The sequence below is a fragment of the Schistocerca nitens genome, chromosome 9 (assembly GCF_023898315.1).
Source record: "Schistocerca nitens isolate TAMUIC-IGC-003100 chromosome 9, iqSchNite1.1, whole genome shotgun sequence".
NCBI classification, from domain to species: Eukaryota; Metazoa; Arthropoda; class Insecta; order Orthoptera; family Acrididae; genus Schistocerca; species Schistocerca nitens.
Genome location: NC_064622.1, coordinates 343608151 through 343630206, shown reverse-complemented (window position 1 = coordinate 343630206; position 22056 = coordinate 343608151). Strand labels below are relative to the sequence as shown.

The following is a 22056-nucleotide window of genomic DNA, read 5'->3' as shown; positions in this document are numbered from 1 at the left end:
AAGGTGAAGTGTGAAGAAAAAGATTTTGAATGTTGTATTTGTGAACCTACAGACTGTCAAACTATCATTGCTTGCATCTATAGGTTCCCGTTGGGTGACTTTACCCAATTCTTATATTATATAGATGATCTTTTAAATGAACTGAGAGGCAGGTCACAATGCACAGTAGTTCTTGGTGACTTTAACATTAATTTTAACAAAAGTAGTAAGAACAAGGTACAATTATTAAATCTGTTTAACACACACAACATGCAACCTACTGTGCAGGAAATTACCAGATATGGGGATGGGTCTGAAACAACACTTGATCAGATATTTACCAACAAAAAAAGTTGAGTACAATATTGAAGTAACAGATACAGGCTTTTCTGACCATATGGCTTTAAAAATGATGATAAGGAATGAGAACAGTAAGAATTGCACAGTCACTGAAAAAATATGTACAAAGAAGACTTCTTAATGCAAACTACATAAGGGTATTTAATAGTATGCTAAAAAGGGTGCAGTGAGGCATAGAACAAACATGATGCAGACAAAAAGTATGACAGTTTTCTCACTGATTATAAATATTGTTATGATGTAGCGTTCCCATTAAAAAGAATTAAAGTCAGTGAGAAGACAAACACATGGGTAACACAAGGGATTAAAAAATCAGCAATCACCCTTAGAAACTTAAGCAAATATGCTAAAATAAATACAAAAATAAAACCATACTAGAGGAAATATAGAACGGTCTATAGCAAAGTTTTACAGGCAGCAAAAAGGCTAAGCAATAATTCATACATTAACAAGGGAAGCAATAAATCAAAATGATTTGGAAGGTTATAAACAAAAGCATAGGAAAATGTAAAACCCAAGACCCACAATTTCAAAATTAAAAGTGGGGGTAAAGTAATAGAAGATGTTCAACAGATAGCCAATATATTCAATGAACATTATGCAAACATAGCACCGAACCTAAATAAAAGCCCGTGCAATTCAAACAACAGAAACATAAAAGTACCAACTTGTGAAAAAGACAATGTTCCTGTACCCAGAAACTGAATGTGAAGTCAGAAATGCTGTTAATAAACTAAAAAATAAAATTTATTGTTGTATTGACTGAATTCCAGACAGGGTAATCAAACATAATTCTACCAGTATATATACTCACCTAACTGACCTTATTAATACTTCTTTCAGGACAGGGGTGTTCCATCAAAACTAAAACTCTCCAAAATAAAGTGACTTCACAAAAAGGATTGTACAGCTGACATAAATAATTATAGGCTAGTGTCATTATTGTCAGGTTTCTCTAAAGTAATTGAAAGAGTAATGTATGAAACGCTGACTGACTTCCTGAATAAAAATAAAATACTGACTAATGCTCAAAATGGGTTTAGAAAGAACACATCCACAGAAACGGCAGTCTTCCAATTCATGAAAATGGCCCTAAATGCCTTGGACAAGGACAAATTAAGCTGCGGGATATTCTTAGATTTATCTAAAGCGTTTGATCTAATAAGCCATGCCTTATTGCTTATGAAACTAGAATTTTATGGGGTCCGGAGACTTGCCTTCAAATGTTTCAACTCTTATCTCTCTGATAGACAACAGAAATTACAAATATGTCATGAAGGCAAAGAGTGTATTTCAGATTTCAAAAAAACTAGCTATGGAGTGCCCCAGGGTTCCGCATTAGGCCCTCTGTTGTTCTTGCTGTGTATAAACGATTTGCCAAACCATCTGACAGTTGCAGAAACGGTGATGTTTGCTGATGACACTAGCATTTTTATAAAAGGATACACCAAGGATAATCTACAGCAGAATGTCTCTAAGACAATAAATGAGACAGGAAAATGGTTTAGCGACAATGCTTTGGTCATAAATAAGAATTAAACGGTATTGATGAATTTCAGTAATATTAAAAGTAAAGCTAGAGGAAGAGTGAAAGCTGAGTTAGGAAACTATGTTATTGTACAAGCTCCATACACAAAATTCTTAGGTATGTGGGTGGATGAGCACTTGAGATGAGAAAAGCTTCTAGAAGTTTTGAGTAAAAAACTAAGTAAATGCTGCTATGTGCTTCGGGAACGTTGCAACACTGAATCATTATATGAACAGTTTGCTTAGGTATGGTGTGATCTTCTGTGAAAATACAGGTGTGGCAAAACAAGCTTTCAAACTTCAAAAAAGGGATATTACACTACTGGCCATTAAAACTGCTACACCAAGAAGAAATGCAGATGATAAACGGGTATTCATTGGACAAATATATTATACTAGAACTGACATGTGATTACATTTTCACGCAATTTGAGTGCATAGATCCTGAGAAATCAGTACCCAGAACAACCACCTCTGGCCGTAATAATGGCCTTGATATGCCTGGGTATTGAGTCACACAGAGCTTGGATGGCGTGTACAGGTGCAGCTGCCCATGCAGCTTCAATACGATACCACAGTTCATCAAGAGTAGTGACTGGCGTATTGTGACGAGCCAGTTGCTCGGCCACCATTGACCAGACATTTCCAGTTGGGGAGAGATCTGGAGAATGTGCTGGCCAGGGCAGCAGTCGAATATTTTCTGTATCCAGAGAGGCCCTACAGGACCTGCAACATGCGGTCGTGCATTATCCTGCTGAAATGTAGGGTTTCGCAGGGATTGAATGAGGGGTAGAGCCACTGGTCGTAACACATCTGAAATGTAACGTCCACTGTTCAAAGTGTTGTCAATGCGAACAAGAGGTGACCGAGACGTGTAACCAATGGCACCCCATACCATCACGCTGGGTGATACGCCAGTATGGCGATGACGAATACACGCTTCCAATGTGCGTTCACCGCAGTGTCGCCAAACATGGATGCCGCCATCATGATGCTGTAAGCAGAACCTGGATTCACCCAAAAAAATGATGTTTTGCCATTCGTGCGCCCAGGTTCATCATTGAGTACACCATCACAGGCGCTCCTGTCTGTGATGCAGCGTCAAGAGTAACCACAGCCATGGTCTCCGAGCTGATAGTCCATGCTGCTGCAAACATTGTCAAACTGTTCGTGCAGATGGTTGTTGTCTTGCAAACGTCCCCATCTGTTGACTCAGGGATCGAGACGTGGCTGCACGATCCATTACAGCCATGCATATAAGGTGCCTGTCATCTCGACTGCTAGTGATACGAGGCCGTTGGGATCCAGCACGGCGTTCCGTATTACCCTCCTGTACCCACCGATTCCATATTCTGCCAACAATCATTGGATCTCAACCAAAGCGAGCAGCAATGTCACGATACAATAAACCGCAATCACGATAGGCTACAATCCAAGCTTTACCAAAGTCAGGAACATGATGGTACATATTTCTCCTCCTCACACGAGGCATCACAACAATGTTTCACCAGGCAACGCTGGTCAACTGCTGTTTGTGTATGAGAAATCGGTTGGAAATTTTCCTCATGTCAGCACGTTGTAGGTGTCGCCACCGGCGTCAACCTTGTGTGAATGCTCTGAAAAGCTAATCATTTGCATATCACAGCATCTTCTTCGTGTCGGTTAAATTTCGCATCTGTAGCACATCATCTTCGTGGTTTAGCAATTTTAATGGACAGTAGTGTAGATTAATGAAATGGGTTCCTTGTAGAGTGTCATGCAGGGAAATATTTAAAGAATTTAAAATAATGACTCTTCCTAGCTTATACATCTATGAATGTGTCTGCTTTCTGAAAACTCACCAGGAATTTTCAACATTAAATAATCAGGTTCATAACCATGGAACAAGGGAAAGAGATGATTTGCACAGAGACAGCCACAAAGGAACACTCTACCAGGAAAGTGTAAACTACCAGCCGAAAATACATTTTAGTGCATTGTCTTCTACAATAAAGAAAATTAAAGAATTTCATAAATTCAAGGTAGATCTTAAACAATTTTTACAACACATAGTTTTCATAACACTGAAGAATATCTGAATATGGAAAAGTAATAGTATTTATATATACTGATCTGAAATATTTATATTTATTATCTGAGTTTTTGTAACAAATTAAATATAAGAAATTATATTGTAATTGACTACATCCATACAATGTATATTGTTAACGGATGAATAAAGGGATTGAACTGAATTGATTTGAATTGAATTGAACCTTAGTGTGGCCCAGAAAGGAGTGAGATATACAGCCATAAAAAAAAAATTTTGCTTCCTGAATGCGGAAATCTTTCTGCTTGTTTTACTTGTGCTTTGTACCAGGGACTGGTAGAGCAGCTTAAGTAAAAATGTCTGTTAGACTTCAGTTTTGACAGCACTTGGTCACAACAGTCAATATTAGGTATTTTGTGTATGATAAATTTATTAAAAGTGCATAACTATGTTTTATTCTGCAAATATTAGTAGTTCCAGTTTACTGTAATTATTGACCTATTTTGACAATCTCCTGACAAGTGATCAGGGTATTGTTATTATATTCAATGTTTTTTATGCTATACTTCCTTTTTCCACACCCATGAGAATCATTTCATTTTTGGGTCTGTGGAACAAAAACTGTATCTAATCTAATCTAATCTAATCAGTTCTGAACTGTAGATGGGGACACAAACCTTGTGTGAATGCTCTGAAAAGCTAATCATTTGCATATCACAGCATCTTCTTCCTGTCAGTTAAATTTTGCATCTGTAGCACATCATCTTCGTGGTGGAAGATGTGAATCTTATAATTCATTCTAAATTCACGCATATTACTAAAAATAAATACCATAAATGTATTGGCAACTGAGTGTTAGAATCCCAATGTCCCTTAGAGGCTTTTGCAATATTTTCAGTTATCAACTTTAAATAATATTTTTGCTTATACTTCTGCAGAAAAATAACTTTTTGACCCATGAACCTGTAGGGACAATTGGATACGACTGAGTATTTGTACAGTGTTTATCATCAGCTTTTGACAAATATCACAAGTTTGCAAAATGTTTTTTAAAATAATAGTAATTCATTCTTTTGGTCACAAATTTATTTTTCCGCATTAAGTCTCCTTATTAAATATTCATTGATAGTACACATCCTGAGGCATCAAGAATCATCAGTTTGGTAATGGAAAGAAATGTGTGTGTGTGTGTGTGTGTGTGTGTGTGTGTGTGTGTGTAAGTGAGTTTAGTGGGGAGGATAAGAACTGTAGATGTATACCAAGGCTTGAGTATAGCAAGCAGTTTCAAATGGTTATAGACAGTTAAAGAAATGGGACGACAACGGAGAATACCAAGACACGGACAGTGGAATGAGTTATGTAATGAAGCAATTGACAATCGACTAGTGGCACGAAAAAACAATAGAACAGTAATAAGAAATGAGAATATTGGGAAGAGTTTAAAGAAGAAAAGGAATAAAGCAGCAGAAATAATCGGTTCAATGAAAAGAAAATATAACAAAGATGTACAAGACGAAATGGTTTCAGACTTTAAAAGAATAACGCTAGGGACTTCTATAAGACTTTCACGGATGTTTTCACAGGAATCCAGCCATAGAGCTTAATTTTAAGGATAAAAATGGAAACATGGTTTTAAGCAATAAAGAGAACTGCCAGCTCTTAGCTGAATACTTTGAAAATCTATTAAATTGTGAAGAGCCTATTGACAGATTATAATTTCAAAAAGCACAACATGAAAATCCACCATCAGAGCCACCTACAATAGAAAAAATATAAAAGATTATCAAGTCGCACCAACAGAGGATGGGATAGTGGCAGAAATGTAGAAATTAGTGGCTTATCCACATGGAAGAAAATTCGTAAGTTAATTACAGACATTTGGACAAAAGCAAACATTTGGGCTGGAAACAAGCACTGATCCATACTCTTCACAAAAAGGAGATAAAGCAGACACCATCAACTACAAGGGTATCTCCTTGTTACCAGTAACATGAAAAATATTGTCTGCAGCACTACTAAACAAAATACAGGAACTAGTAGGATCTAACAAAGGAGGGTACAAATCAGGATTTCGGAGAGAAAAATGCAGAACAAATTCTTAATTTAAAAACCATTTTGAGAGCAAGAGCTATACAAAATAAAAACGCAGTACTGTAGACACTTTCTTCACCTCAAGAAGGCTTATGACTCAGTTGACAAACACTATTTCAGATACTTTATGAATCAGGGATAGATGAAAATACCAGAAGATTTGAAAAAAAAATGCTCACAGATATAACATCAAGGATTTAAGTTTCAAGGTGAAATTTCTAAACTGTTCAAAATCAAAACAGGAGTTCAACGAGGAGATGGACTATCCCTGATTCTCTTCAACCTGGTTGTAGATAAAGTAGTAAAAACATGAGAATACACATTAAAAACAGAGGCATAAAAAGTATAAACATGGAACAAGGAAAGAACAAATCTGAAGTAAAATGTTTGGCCTTTGCAGATGATGAAGCATTGATAACTGAAAGCAGAACAGATGCAACTGTTATGCTTGATCTATTACACGATATTGCTGAAAAGACTGGGCTAAAAGTATCTTATGAAAAAAAAACAAGTATACACAACACAAAGACGATAGAGAAAAATTTATGAAACTAATGGATGGAAAAATTAAAAGAGTTGATACCTCAGAAAACAAATTCAAACCAACAGACTGGATAACACAACAAATAAACAAAAAGAGCAAAGTAGTTAGAATTTGCGTACAAATTATCACAAAACCACTACAATAAGAAATCAATATTCATTCAAATGGAGATTAGACATTATAATTCAGTTATTAAGACAAAAGCAGCATATGGATCAGAGTCCCTAGCACTGAATAAGAAAGGTGAACTAAGAGAACTAGAAAAAAGATACAGGAAATTACTAAGAAAAAGTCTATGTCCTGAGAAAAACAATGAAAATAGTGGGTTAAAAGAAGGAATGAAGATTTATATAAAAATACAGAAAAAATCACAGATACAATGAGGAAGAGATGGCTAAAATTACATGGTACATTTAAAAAGAATGGGAGAAACACAGATTACAAAGAAAATTTTTAATTGTCAATAACCTGAAGAAAATGGTAGGATGGATAGAAGAGTGAAGAAAGATGAAAACAAAACAGGCATTACAGAAGAAATAATGTGTGACAGAAATTGCTTCACGCTACTCATATAAAACACAGACTATGAAGAAGATATGCCAAAATCTCAACCAAAGAGAGTGTGGACAGATGTTCAGAGACGAGCAGTTGGAGAGAAATAAAGAAGTACTGGGAATAAAAGAAAAAAAGACACACCGTAAGTCTTTAGTTGTAGGTGATCCATAGGTGGCCAAATTCGTAAGTTTTACACACACACACACACACACACACACACACACTGTTGTATTTATTAAAGCTATAAAACAATGCTACAAACTTATGCACCAACACAATACATGGGCATGACAACTAGCAAGCTGTCTTCTGCATGAATGGCCTCTGCCAGTCTGTGTCCAAAAGACAGGTGGACCACTCAGTTGCTGAACATGTCACCCAGTACGGTGTGCTTCAGTTAAATCGCTGCTTCACAGCCTGCACCATCTAGATTCTTCCCACCAACAACACCTTTTCTGCATTGCATAGGTGCTAGCTCTGTCTACAATACGACCATTGTTCCTGTAACCCCTGGCCTCAACTTTCACAAGTCCCTGACCTCCACTGCCTATCCCCTTCCCTACCTCCACCTCAGTACTACACATGTCTTCTATCCCACCAATACACCTACATAACCCTTTCCTCTGCTCTACTTCTCTCCTCTCTCATCTCCACCATCTCTAACGACTGCACTGTTGACATGATGTTAAACTCTCTCTTTCTTCCTTCTCCTCTCCCTTTCCTCTTCACCTTCATATTAGAAATAATTGAGCATCCTTAATAAAATGTATACACTTTGTCTGACTGCTTCAAATTCTGAGTAGTTGTCATTATCTGACTGAGATACATTTTTTCCTGGCATTCAGCAAAGATAAAAACCATGCACCTACTGTGTTTAATATTCTGTTATGTTTTACAGTCCCATTTGAAATCTAAACTGTTTGCTACTGAGTTGAGTTGCTTTTCTGTACTGTGAATCAAGTTTATTTTATATTATATTCTCAAAAATATGTTGAAAATACTGGCAGTAATGAGATGGATCAGTAATTCTTCACTAATGTTTTATCCCCTTTTTTGCCAAGTGGTTTGACAACAGCATGTTTAAATCTCTCTGCAAAAGTACCACTGTGAAAATACTTATTATGCAAGTAAATCAATATATTACTAAGGTCAGCTGAACAACATTTCATTAGTTTACTGCTGATTTCACCATAACCAATTGGATATTTATTTTTAAGATAACTGAAAACTTGTTTTGGAGATGGGGGATGAAGATGTATTTCATGAAACTTGTTTTGGAAGGCTTTTCTTATGAACTGTAGGCTATCTGCTACTGACATTAAAAAGTTATAAAATATTCTTGTAATTTCAGGCTGTCTTTGATCAACTCATTACATATCTTTCTCTAATTCATTGTGTGCCTGTCTCTAATTTTACTATGTTCCAAAGTCTTGTTGCAGGAGGATCTTACTTTTTTTTAAAAGTACATACATTTCAATGCTCTGATGACTTTGCTTAGGATTTTTCAGTACAGTTTGTAATGTGATTTAACTCTGTTATCAACCATTTTACTTGATGCCAAACGGAGTCTTCTCTTAGTTTTGCATGATATTCTGACCCCATTTGTTATGCAGAATTTAATAAGAAACTAATCACTGGAAGCAGATTAAATGCACCAAAATTCTGTATAACAAATGGGGTCAGAATATCAAGCAAAACTAAGAGAAGACTCTGTTTGGCATCAAGTAAAATGGTTGATAACAGAGTTAAATCACATTACAAACTGTACTGAAAAATCCTAAGCAAAGTCATCAGAGCATTGAAATGTATGTACTTTTAAGAAAAAGTAAGATCCTCCTGCAACAAGACTTTGGAACATAGTAAAATTAGAGACAGGCACACAATGAATTAGAGAAAGATATGTAATGAGTTGATCAAAGACAGCCTGAAATTACAAGAATATTTTATAACTTTTTAATGTCAGTAGCAGATAGCCTACAGTTCATAAGAAAAGCCTCCCAAAACAAGTTTCATGAAATACATCTTCATCCCCCATCTCCAAAACAAGTTTTCAGTTATCTTAAAAATAAATATCCAATTGGTTATGGTGAAATCAGCAGTAAACTAATGAAATGTTGTTCAGCTGACCTTAGTAATATATTGATTTACTTGCATAATAAGTATTTTCACAGTGGTACTTTTGCAGAGAGATTTAAACATGCTGTTGTCAAACCACTTGGCAAAAAAGGGGATAAAACATTAGTGAAGAATTACTGATCCATCTCATTACTGCCAGTATTTTCAACATATTTTTGAGAATATAATATAAAATAAACTTGATTCACAGTACAGAAAAGCAACTCAACTCAGTAGCAAACAGTTTAGATTTCAAATGGGACTGTAAAACATAACAGAATATTAAACACAGTAGGTGCATGGTTTTTATCTTTGCTGAATGCCAGGAAAAAATGTATCTCAGTCAGATAATGACAACTACTCAGAATTTGAAGCAGTCAGACAAAGTGTATACATTTTATTATGGATGCTCCATTATTTCTAATATGAAGGTGAAGAGGAAAGGGAGAGGAGAAGGAAGAAGGAGGAGAGTTTAACATCGTGTCAACAGTGCAGTCGTTAGAGATGGTGGAGATGAGAGAGGAGAGAAGTAGAGAAGAGGAAAGGGTTATGTAGGTGTATTGGTGGGATAGAAGACATGTGTAGTACTGAGGTGGAGGTAGGGAAGGGGATAGGCAGTGGAGGTCAGGGACTTGTGAAAGTTGAGGCCAGGGGTTACAGGAACAATGGTCGTATTGTAGACAGAGCTAGCACCTATGCAATGCAGAAAAGGTGTTGTTGGTGGGAAGAATCTAGATGGTGCAGGCTGTGAAGCAGCGATTTAACTGAAGCACACCGTACTGGGTGACATGTTCAGCAACTGAGTGGTCCACCTGTCTTTTGGACACAGACTGGCAGAGGCCATTCATGCAGAAGACAGCTTGCTAGTTGTCATGCCCATGTATTGTGTTGGTGCATAAGTTTGTAGCATTTTTTCATAGCTTTAATAAATACAACAGATACATATAACAGATACTTCAGTCATCAATAAAATATTCTCCCTAACTATTTACAACAGTCTCCCAACGCTGGGGTAACATTTCCATTCCACGACTGTAGAAATAACTCATCGAGCCATTTTTGGCATGCATTTTCATCCGCAAAGCAAGTTCCTTGAAGGCTGTTCAATAGAGAGTAGAAAAGATGAAAATCTGAGAGCACAAGATCAGGTAAAAAAGGTGGGTTCAGAATGAGTTCCCAAACCAACTCCTAGCATTGTTAGCTGCAACAGACAGAAGACATTCTTTATTGGTGCTGCACATTTTAGTGATTTTAAGTGAGATAAACTCATACTGCAGTGTTGTTCTTAAGCATGCCAGTGTAGATGTGTGCACAGAAACAGCTAAGTGAAAAATCCATGGAATACACACATTTATTTATATATAAAAGTCAACTTCAGAATTTTACTTCATGTGAGACTGCATGTACAACACGCGTGTGCTGATTTGAAGTTCTAGAGTTACATATTTTACTGTTCATATTGCTTCTGCGTACTCTGTCATTAACGGTACCAGCACCAGTTTGTACTGTGATATATTGCAAAACTTCTAACATTCTTGAGTACAGTTGTCATCAATTGTAGGCCTATCCTCGTCCAAAATAATCATTCTCTAATTTCACTGTATAATTATGTGAGAAATATATTACTTTTGAGAATTTTTGGATGCTTGCAAAACTATATTTTCTTTAGTTGCCAATATGAGTGTTTTGAATACATACCTAATTTCATAGCAAATCAGTGTTTGTGGTTCACAGTTACTGCCAAAGAATACATCATCCTTGAATTTCATTGTATATCAATGCAAATAGCTGTGCATTTTTGAGAATTTTCAGAAGCTGTCATTGTCCTTTGCATAATCTACAAGTAATCTGCAGTATCGGCGTTTTTGATTTAGTTATTGTAGAAGATTTTCTAACTACATATCATGTTGCATCTAGTTTTCCCATAAAGAGGAGTAGCTCTATATATTATCTACATTTATTGTAAATTAACTCCATTTTTGACCACAAAAGGTTTTAGGAAACTAGTAATTTTTACCAAACGTTTTTCTGTTGCCTTAATAGAAACCTCATTTTGTATATTTTCTTCAATTCATAGAGAGAATTAGGAACTTTTTAGCTCAATGGATTAAAACATAATGAGTGGGCTCAATTTAAAATTATTTGTTTACTGTCCTGTAATACATTGCACCCCCTCTGTGAATGCTTTCTCAGACATATTGCTTCCTCAGTTGGGTGACATTCATAAGCAGCTGGAAATCACCATGACTGCTGTCAAATGATTTGCAGCTGCTGCAAATCGGTGTGTAGGGCAGCTCCCGAGAGTTGTGTACCTGTGATCCTGGTACCAGAGAAACCGCAAGTACTATCCTCTTCCAAGGATCCTGTTGCCCCTGCAGGAAGTACAGGATCTGTTATTACTCATCAACTTGATTGAGGATGGCGTGTCGGTGGTGGATCAAGCCATCCTTTACAGGTTATAGGGAAGACTTGGGGTGTTGTACCAATTCCCTTAACCAACAAGTTTTAGGTGCAGCCTTTCACTGAAAATGAAACTGAGCTAGTCGGACTCACTTCAGCTGTTTTAGGGAAATCTGTTTTGTCCACTGTCAAGAGGAGGCAAATCCAAAAGAGTAGTGGTCTATTAATCAATGGCAGTTCAAATGTACAGCAAATTATGGTACTCCTTAGGGAAATGGCAGCAAGGGACAGGAAAGGACACCCAGTGTGTACGTCTGCAGGCCTCATTCAACATGTCGAAGAGGCTACTTTTGCAACCATTTAGGGAACAGGGTGCAACCAACTGCATATTTTGACACACATTGGAACAAATGATACCTGTCATTTGGGCTCCAAGGTCATACTTTGGTCATTCCAGTGAATGGCAGAGAAGGTTGAGAAGACCATCCTCGTGCATGGAGTTTCAGTGAAGCTCGCAATTTGCAGCATTGTCCCCAGAACTGATTGTGGCCCTTTGTTTCTGAGTGGAGTGAAAGGACTGAACCAGAGACTTTGAATGTTGTGTGACAAGCTAGGCAGGAACCTCCTGGACTTGCACAACAGGGTTGAGAACTGTAGGATGTCCCTAAAGGGGTCAAGTATGCACTACACGCTAGAGGCTGCTACTTAGATAGTTGCACACAAGGGTTTTCTAACTTAGGCAACTCTCCATCCAAACAAGATAAAGATAGTTGTAGAAACCCCAAAGTACCAGATTAAGATTGAAAGAAATGCCTCTAACAGGTGAGAGTATTAAATTCTAATGGTTAACTGCTGGAGCATTCTCAACAAAGCGACAGTTTGAGGCATTCCTGAAATGCAGTAAAGCTCACATAATATTAGGTACAGAAAGCTGGTTGAAACCCAAAATTGATAGCTGTGAGATTTTTTGAAAAATATTGAGTTTATATTGAAAGCTCAGGTAAATGGGAAATGGAGGTAGACAAGAATCTAAAATCAAGTGAGATAGAAATTGAAACTGCATGTGAGATTTTTTGGGCAAGACTCAATATCAGGGGTGGGCACAAAATGATAATTAGATTCTTCTATCACCCACTAGACTGATGTAACCAAAAACTTTAGAGTAAACCTCAGTTAACTTCTATGTAAAGTTCCCCAATTGTACTGTAATCATTGGTGGAGACTTTAATCATCCAATAATTAACTGGGAAAATTATAGTTTTGTTAGTGGTGGGCATGATAACACTTCCCGTGAAACATTGCTGAAAGCCTTCACTGAAAACTACCTAGATAACTACCTAGATAATTAGGAACCCCAATCATGATGGAAATATATTAAATCTAATGGCAACAGATAGTCCTGACCTCTTTGAGGCTCTCCACGTCAAAACTGGTATCAGTGAGAATGATGCGATTGTGGCAACAATGATTACCAAAAGATACAAAAGACAACTAAAACAAGCAAAAAGATATATATGTTCAGGAAACTAGATAAAAAAATCAGTAATGTCATACTCAGTAAGGAACTAGAAATTTTCAGTACAGGGCAGGAACATGTAGAGGAACTATGGCACAAGTTTAAAGGAATAGTTGACCATGCACTGCATAGATATATACCCAGTAGAAGAGTCCCTAATGGGAGAGAACCTCTGTGGTATAGAGCCACTTTAAAGTAACTTCTAAATAAACAGAGATTACTGCATAATAGATATAAAACAAAGTGTAGGTTAATAGATAGAGAGATGCTGAATGAGACACATTTGGCTGTCAAGAGAGCAATGCATGATGCCTTCAAAAAACCCAAAGAAATTTTGGTCGTATTTGAAGGCTGTTAGTGGCACCAGAGTTAATATCCAGCCCCTAGCAAGTGAGGCAGAAACTGAAACTGAGGGTAACAAATCACAAGCTGAAATGCTTAACTCTGTTTCCAAATATCCCTTCACAAAGGAAAAGCCAGGAGAATTGCCCCAATTTAATCTTGTACCACTGAAAAGATGATGAGAAACAATGAAATTGTTAAAACTGAACAAAGCTCCATGGCCTGATGGAATCCCTATCAGAGTCTATACTGAATTTGCGGCTGAGTTAGCCCATTTCCAACTATAGTCCACCATAGATCCCCCAAACAAAAAAACGTGCCCAGGTCTAGGAAATGGAAATGGAAATGTCGTGTGATGAGGGCCTCCCGTCGGGTAGACCGTTCGCCTGGTGCAAGTCTTTCGATTTGACGCCACTTCGGCAATTTGCGCGTCGATGGGGATGAAATGATGATGATTAGGACAACACAACACCCAGTCCCTGAGCGGAGAAAATCTCCGACCCAGTCGGGAATCGAACCTGGGCCCTTTGGATTGACAGTCTGTCGCACTGACCACTCAGCTACTGGGAGCGGACAGTTCTAGGAAAAAAACACACATCACACCCATCTACAAGAAGGGTAGTCCAATATCTGTAACATCAGTTTGTTGTAGAATTTTAGAACATATTCCAAGCTCAAACATAATGCCAACTAACATGGATCCCAAGAACACCATTCAAGTGAAACCCAACTCACTTTTTTCTGACATGACATACTGAAAGCTTTGGATCACGGCAGTCAGGTAGATGCCATATCTCTTGATTTCCAAAAAGCATTTGACTCAGTATGACAGCGATGATTATTGTCAAAAATATGATCATATGGGGTCTCAAGTGAGATTTGTGACTGGATTGAGGACTTTCTGGTAGGGAGGATGAAGCATGTTAATGTGTATTAAGAGTCATTCTCAGATGTAGAAGTGGCTTTAGGTGTGCACCAGGGAAGTGTGTTAGGACCCTTGCTGTTCATATTGTATATAAATGACCTTGCAGACAATAGCAATACTAACCTCAGACTTTTTGCAGATAATGCAGTTATCTGTGATGAAGTACTGTTTGAAAGAAGCTGCATAAATATTCATGTAAATGGACAGATAAAAAAATCTACTCACCAAGCGGAGGCAGGGGAACACACACACAAAAGGACTGAACTTTCACAAGCTTACAGAGCCAGTGGCTCCTTCTTCTGTCAGAAGAGTTGAATGGGAAGGAAGAGGGGTGAAGGAAAAGAACTGGAGAGGTTTAGGGAAAGGGATACAGTTTAGAAAAGTCACCCAGAACCCCGGGTCAGGGGATACTTACCAGATGGAATGAGAAGGAAAGACTAATTGTTGGTGACTGCACCATATGAGATTTGAAATCCTGAGAGCTTAGGGATGGAAGACAGGGTAATGTGCAAGATAGAGATTACTGCTAAAACATTATGCACGAGTTAATAAGAGTTAAAAGCAAAGTGCATTGAATGTAACAAATGTGGGAGGAGGAAGGCAAAAAATAGACAGTCAGATAATGAAAGATTTAGGAAACTGAAATGGAGTGAAGAAAGGAGTAGATACTGTGAATAAATGCAGAGACGGAAGGAATTAATGTAAATTAAGGCCAGGTGGGTGGCGAGAACCGAGGACATGTTGTAGTGCTGGTTCCCACCTGTGGAGTTCTGAGAAACTGGTGTCTGGAGTAAGAATTCAGGTGGTGCATGTGATGAAACAGGCAATAAGGTCATGACTGTCATGCTGTACAGCATGATCTACAACAGGATATTGTGTGTTGCCTGTATACAATCTCTGCCTATGCCCATTCATCCTGACTGATAACTGGATGGTAATCATTCCAATGTAAAAGGCTGAACAGTGTTTACACATCAGCTGGTATATGACGTGTCATTTCACAGGTAGCCCTGTCTTTGATATTATATGTTTTTCCAGTTACAGGACTGGAATAGGTGATGGTAGGAGGGTGCATAGAGCAAGTCTTGCACTGGGGACGGTCAGAGGGGTAGTAGGAACCTTAGGGTAGGGGTACAGAAGGAGCATAGGGTCCGAGAAGGATATTGTGGAGATTTGGAGGGAGACAAAAAGCTATTCTACATATGGTGGGCAAAATCTCAGACAAAATGTACCTCATTTCAGGGCATGGTTTTAGGACCCCTGTGACCATCCCCGGTGCAAGACTTGCCCTACACACCCTCCTACCACCACATACTCCAGTCCTGTAACTGGCAAAACATATACTATCAAATGGAGAGCCACCTGTGAAACAGCATGTCATATACCAGCTGTTATGTAAACACTGTTCAACCTTTTATATTGGCATGACTACCAGTCAAGGATGAATGGGCTTAGGCAGAGGTTGTATACATGCAACACACAATATCCTGTTGCAGAGCAAGCTGTAAAACGTGACAGTTGTGACCTCGGTGCCTGTTTCAGCACACGCGCCATCTGGGTTCTTCCCCCAGACGCCAGTTTCTCAGAACTCCGCAGATTGGAACCAGCACTACAACATGTCCTCGATTCTCGCCACCCACCTGGCTTTAATTTGCGTTAATTCCTTCTGTCTCTGCATTTATTCACAGTAACTACTCCTTTCTTTACTCCATTTTAGTTTTCTACATCTTTCATTTTCTGATTTGTCCATTTTTTGCCATCCCCCCTCTCACATCTCATACATACAATGCACTTAGCTTTTCACTCTTATTAACTCATGCACAAAGTTTTGACAGTAATCTCCGTCTTGCATATTACCCTGTCTTCCACGCTTGAGCTCTCAGGATTTCAAATCTCGTATGGTGCAGTCACCAACAATCAGTCTTTCCTTCTCATTCCATCTAGTAAGTCTCCCCTGACCTGGAGTTCTGAGTGACTTTTTCTGAACTGTATACCTTTCCCTAAACTTCTCCATTCCTTTTCCCATTCAACTCTTCCGCCAGAAGAAGAAGCCACTGGCTCTGAAAGCTTGTGAAAGTTCAATCCTTTTGTGAGTGTGTGTTCCCCTGCCACTGCTTGGTGAGAACATTTTCTTATCTGTCCATTTACATTATATTATCAATAATTGATTATTTTCATTGCATAAATATTCAGTCAGATCTTGATAAGATTTCAAAGTGCTGCGGATATTGGCAACCAGCTTTAAATGTTCATAAATGTAAAATTGTGCACTTCACGGAAAAAAAAAAACATAATATTTGTATGATATAATATCAATGAGTCACTGTTTGAAACAGCCATCTCATACAAATACCTGGATGTAACGCTTTGTAGGGATATGAAATGGAATGATCACATAGGTTTAGTCATTGGTAAAGCAGATCGTAGACTTCAGTTCATTAGTAGAATACTGGGGAAGTGCAATCAGTCTACAAATAAGATTTCTCACGAATCACTTATGTGACTGGTTCTAGAATACTGCTCAAATATGTGAGACCCTTACCAAACAGGACTAACTGGGGTATGGAACATATACAGGGAATGGCAGCACAAACTGTCACAGATTTGTTTGATCCATGGGAGAGTGTCACAGAGACACTGAAGGCACTCAACTGGGAGATTCTTGAAGATGGATGTAAACTATACCAAGGTAGTCTATCAACAAAGTTTCAAGAACTGGTTTTAAATGATGACTCAAGGAATATACTAAAAACCCCTATGTATTCCTCACATAGGGATTATGATACACAGAGGCATTCAGACAATCATTTTTCCCACATTCCATACGTGACTGGAATGGGAACTAACTCTAATAACCTGTACAATGGGGCGTGCCCTCTGCCATGCACCTCACGGTTGTTTCCAGAGAATGGATGTAGATGTATAGTGTTTTTGTCAATCTAACAGAATGTGAGTGGGCATTATTGTGGAGTAGCAGCACTTTACACAGTCTTCTTGGTCATTGTTCTTGGATTGCGTCTGCAAGACATCTCAGTTGTTGACAGAAAATGTCAGCAGTGATGGTTACATCACAGGAATGCAATTCATAATACACCTACCATTGCTGTTTCACCAGGTGCGTAGCATTCTCTTTTGTGGATGCACGCAGGTCTTTGTACAGGGAGCTGCTGCTTTGTTTTGGCTCAACCATTCCTTTCTTTTTCTTATGTTAGCATAAAGATATGATTTCTCATCACCAGTAACAATACAGCATAGTAATGGTTGGTGTTGTTCATGAACCATTTGATGTCAAGCAAGAAGAGATGCACATATGGCCACTCACTGATTTTTGTGATTTTGTATTTGAGCATGCGTTACCCACAAACCTGATTTCTGAACCTTCCCCATTGCTTGCAAATGTTGCGTGAATGTGGAATGATCACATTCATCAAATTTGCCAGTTCTTGAGTATACTGACATGATTCATTGTTGACTAATACGTTTAAACAATCTTCATCAAACCTGAAGGTCTTCCTGAACATGGTGAGTCACTGGTATAAAAACAATCCTCCTTAAAATGTGAAAACCATTTTCTTGCCATTCTCTATCAAGTAGCATTATCCTCCCACACAGCACAAATGTTTCTGGCTGCCTGTGCTGCTGTCATCCTCTACTGAACTCAAAAATATGACAGCAGTTGAGTGTGCACCCTGCCGGCTGTGCCCCTGTTGGAACTAATTAATATATAGGCCAGATCACATGGCTCCACCAGCCACTTGTGTATTGCTAATTGTATTGTACCTTGTCTTCCAGGACTGTGTTCTTTTTGAGCAGTAAATTACAGTATTCTTGGCTTTAAGCAGGTTGGTTAGCAAACTAACATATGACCCTAATGCAAATGAGATTTTCATAATTATAAAAATTGTGGCTACAAAACTAGGTAAATTTTGGGAATAATCACCAGTTAAAAATGGAATATTGTGGGAGATGAAAATTTTTATTATAAATAATTTTTGAGATATTTTTTGGAAAAAGCAAAGTGTCAACTGAGCTGAGGGACATAGAGATTTCAGATGAGGTACATAACTTAAGTCAAAACAACTTATTAGTTCACTCTGATGTCCACTTGCATGTGGTTTCCCTGGTGTACCTGCTGTCTGGTGTGCACAGGTCAGGATGTGAGGGTTTTGGATATGTTCATTAGAAAATAATGGATTTAAGTGGTAAAAACGTAGTCTATGATATGGCGTACAAGCTATCAGTCATTCAGAGGTAACATAGTGGATGATTGGTGATGGAGTAGGATCCAAAATGTAGTAGGAAAGAAGAGGGAGAGGAAATCTAGCCTGCTGGATAAAGAGTTGAGAGCAGAGAGCACCAGCTGCCTTCCCAACTGATTCTCTGCTTGCATTCTCCATGTCCAGCATTTGATACCTCCAACATGCATTTCAAGCTTTGCCTGTCAGCTACACTAACTACAAATAATTGCTTCTAGGTGGTGACTGTGGTTAAAATTGGCTTGGATTCCATGGTAGGAAGTATCTGATCACTGACTAATATTTGAAGTGTTAACAAGTTATTTCTGATATGTCTTAGACTTATGATCAGCACAGTCCTTTCTCCTTCCATGGAAACAGCAACTATACTTTAAAAATTTCAGCTCCCGTGTAAAACGTATCAAGATTTCATGGCTACATTTCACTTACTTAGCTTGCAGATTGTAGAAGATGTAACTGAGATGTGTAACTCAGGTTTCTTGCAAGTCCTCCACCTAAAATAATATCTGGGCTCAATTTATGTATGTCATGTAATTTATGTTGAGTTAACGTAAAAACATCATAGCCAAAACACTCTAATATAAAATAATATCTGGGCTCAATTTATGTATGTCATGCAATTTATGTTCAGTTAACGAAAAAACATCATAGCCAAAACACTCTAATACTTAATTTCATCACAACACAGAAAAGACTGACACTGGTTTAATGCCTGAGAATTGACTACATACTTACATAATACTGCCACCAGTGTGGGTGCTTGTACAGGTTCCAACAACTGCAAAGTATTGTTTAAAGTAAAGTTAGCTGAATATAGAATTAAGATTCTCATGTTTTACAGAACTGGTTGTAGAATCTAGCTTGACAAATCATAATGTTTCAGATATAGCTAGTATGTTGAATTACTGCAGTTCTCAGATAAAATTTGTGCAGAATGTACATTGATAACAGTGTCTTAATTATTTCCATTAATTAATTTACAAATATAGTGTGGTTTTTGCTCCTACATTCACTTTTCTATGTATGAATTCCTCAAAAGATAACTGGGCCTTTTTACATTATTTTGGCATATTTTTAGTTTGTAGTGCAATATTTATATAAATTAAACAATGGACAATCCAGAATGGAATGTAACAATATTATGGAAAGGAAAGTTGCCACTCACCATATAGCAGAGATGCTGAGTCGCAGATAGGCACAACGAAAGGATTGTTACAAATTAGCTTTCGGACTTAATGGCCTTTGTCAAAAATAGATGAACACACACATGCAAACACAACTGACACACACTCGTGACTGCAGTATTTGGCAACTGAAGCCACACAGTGTGGCTTCAGTTAACATAGGCTGTAGTCATGTGCATTTGTAGTTGTGTTTGTTTATTTGTGTGTGTGTGTGGGGGGGGGGGGTCTATTTTTGATGAAAGCTAATTTGTGACAGTCTTTTCCTTATGCCTATCTGCGACTCAGCATCTCCACTATACGGTGAGTGGCAACTTTCCTTTTCATAACATTGTTACATCTCTACAAATTAATTAGAATTCATCTTAATTGATCACAGTTCATCTTGAGTCAACTTACTGTCACCAATACAGTAATTCAGTGATGTTACAGTTCCAGCTGTTGCATTTATGTAACTTTGTGTAAGCATCGTGAGGTATTATGTGTTTGGAATTGTACTTTTCATTGAATATTGGCCTATCCTGCTACATTACATATCACCCCCCACATTCTCCAAAAGTACCATACATAAGGATGTCATGCACGAGATTTAGTCATGGTATGCATGTACCAGAATAGGAAGTTTGTTATGCATAATAATTGTGGTGTCCGTATCTGTTTGTAAAACAAAGTAGAGAAAAAGTTCTATTGCATAATTTATGTTACATAGATATTTTATGAAACAAATTGCTTTACCATGTACACATTTTGTTACATAAATGATTAATGTATATATCTTTTTATAAATGCCTTCTCAATGATCCTCCATGAACTTGAAAGTGCTGCCAAAACTAATATTTGAAGCATCAGCTATCAGTGTGCCACTTTTCCTCAGTTTCATACAAGTACTGTGTCTTTCTCTGAAATAACACGTAGTCTCCATTACTAACAGTACAGTCAGATCACAACTTCAGGAAATATGTACAGTTCTAAACAATTGATGCATGGTTAAACTTAGCAGTTACTGTACTAACATTAAACAATTAAAAGTTAAATATCACAGGTAATTATATTATTAAATAGTACAAGTATATAATGTAATCATTTATGTTTCAGATAGCAAAACGATATCATATGTAGTGCCTAAAGATCCTTAGTGACTAATGTTTTGTTCTAGCATTTGAGATGCATGTAGAGTATTTTGATTCAAAATTTGCAAGATAAAATACTAATTAAATCTGTTACTAATAAAAATGGATTCAGTCGCTTTGTTAACTCGCCAAGTAACATTAAGAGTATAATAGCATATGTGTCAAATTTTTTTTGTTTCTGCAATTATAAATATCTACTTTATAGTACAATCTCATTTTAATCCTTCAGTTAACAAGGCGTACATGAGTGTTTGCTATTTATATATATATTGCTTATCATGGCGGAAACTAGATAACTTTACATCTCATGTAACAGTACTGGGCAAATCATATTCCACCATATTATAATGTTCCATTAAAGGGAATTCATACAAGTATCAATCATCTAAGCAAATCACTTAAAAAATGTAACTGGCATTTTGTTTAAGACATTTCATGAATGTAAATGACATGGCAGCCATGTCGAGTGTAAGTCAAGCATGTGTACATATAAACTAGTCCATAAATCAGTTTTGTTTCATTGAGTATAGACTTATGTTAGTATCGCTTTCACAAAAGTATAGTTCAGTAATAATAATATATCTGCTTATGCATTGTATAGCTTTGTAAGTACCGGTTGATCAAAAAGTCAGTATAAATTTGAAAACTGAATAAATCACGGAATAATGTAGATAGAGAGGTACAAATTGACACACATGCTTGGAATGACATGAGGTTTTATTAGAACCAAAAAAATACAAAAGTTCAAAAAATGTCCGGCAGATGGGGCTTCATCTGATCAGAATAGCAATAATTAGTATAACAAAGTAAGACAAAGCAAAGATGATGTTCTTTACAGGAAATGCTCAATATGTCCACCATCATTCCTCGACAGTAGCTGTAGTCGAGGAATAATATTGTGAACAGCACTGTAAAGCATGTCCAGAGTTATGGTGAGGCATTAATGTCGGATGTTGTCTTTCAGCATCCCTAGAGATGTCGGTCAATCACAATACACTTGCGACTTCAGGTAACCCCAAAGCCAATAATCGCACGGACTGACGTCTGGGGACCTGGGAGGCCAAGCATGACGAAAGTGGCGGCTGAGCACACCATCATCACCAAAT

At 37.5% G+C, this 22056-nt stretch overlaps 1 protein-coding gene across 1 annotated transcript in view; it reads right to left on the bottom strand.

Moving 5' to 3' along the window:
• Window positions 1–1060: 1060 nt before the first annotated feature.
• LOC126203827 (palmitoyltransferase app-like) overlaps window positions 1061–22056 on the bottom strand; it is a 395567-nt gene continuing 374571 nt past the window's right edge. Inside the window, exon 10 of the transcript XR_007540386.1 lies at window positions 1061–1072. The gene's annotated coding sequence lies outside the window, so the exon portion shown is untranslated. The remainder of the gene's footprint in view (window positions 1073–22056) is intronic.